Source organism: Hipposideros armiger, unplaced genomic scaffold (assembly GCF_001890085.2).
Source record: "Hipposideros armiger isolate ML-2016 unplaced genomic scaffold, ASM189008v1 scaffold_51, whole genome shotgun sequence".
Lineage (NCBI taxonomy): Eukaryota > Metazoa > Chordata > Mammalia > Chiroptera > Hipposideridae > Hipposideros > Hipposideros armiger.
In genome coordinates this window covers 1,043,755-1,044,808 of record NW_017731401.1, presented here as the reverse complement: position 1 = coordinate 1,044,808, position 1,054 = coordinate 1,043,755, and positions in this window count along the sequence as shown.

Genomic DNA, 1,054 nt, shown 5'->3' with positions numbered 1-1,054 from the left:
CTCAGGAAAGCCAGTGTGAAGTTCCAGTTTGAGTCCAAAGGCCCAAGGATTGGAGCACCAATGGTGTTAAGTCCTAGTTGGAGGGCAGGAGAAGACTGCTGTTACGACTAAGCAGTCAGGCAGAGAGAGCACATTCTCTTACTCAGGCTTTTTGTTCCATTCAGGCCCTCGATGGATTGGATGAGGCCCACCCACACTGGGCAGGGCAATGTGCCTCACTCAGTCTACTGATCCAAATGCTTTCTCATCTGGAATCAGCCACACAGACACACCCAGAAATAATGTTTAACCAAATATCTGGGCACCCCATGGCCCTGTCAAGTTGACACATAACATTAACCATCACAATGAGGGAGACACCAAAGATGGCTTCAGAATTGCTTTTTGGAAGTATTTAGTGGTGACAATGTGATTCAAAAGGAAGGCTAGTTTTTTTAGTTCGATTTCCACAGCAAACACTCTGTTTATTAGGATTGTTTCTTTGATATAGTTTGGGGGGATGATGTTAGGAAGGCACTAGAGGTCTCCAGAACACACCTGCGGTGGCTGTCATGAAAATGTAACTCTCAGATTGCCTGCTGTGGGGAGAGTAATTGACAGATGGCCCTATGTGCTGTGCTCTGAATCTATTACCACATCCGCACTGAGGCCATGCTTCCACAGTTGATCATGACTAATGACAGTATAGCAGGGATACGAATGCAGGCCCATTTCTGTGAGACATGGGAGATGATGGCAGTTTTGACTCACAGACTCATCATTAGCCAGGCCAAAACTTTCTTAGGACTGCACTGCAGTCTCAGACTCTTCCTACCCAACTTCCTTCCTTCCCTCTCTCCTTCAGAGAGATCAGGCCAGCATCTGTTAGTATAAGCTCTTGAGAATTAGCTTTTTTTTTAAAAAAAGATTTTGGGGGGAACTGAGGGAGGGGAACAGCACTGGGGAATCAGGGGAAGTGGAACAGACAAATTGTTGTCCTTTGGTTCTTCAGTCTACTTATGGAGGATGCTGCTTCACTGGCTCATGTTGGTATTATCATTGCGCTCTTCCCGGG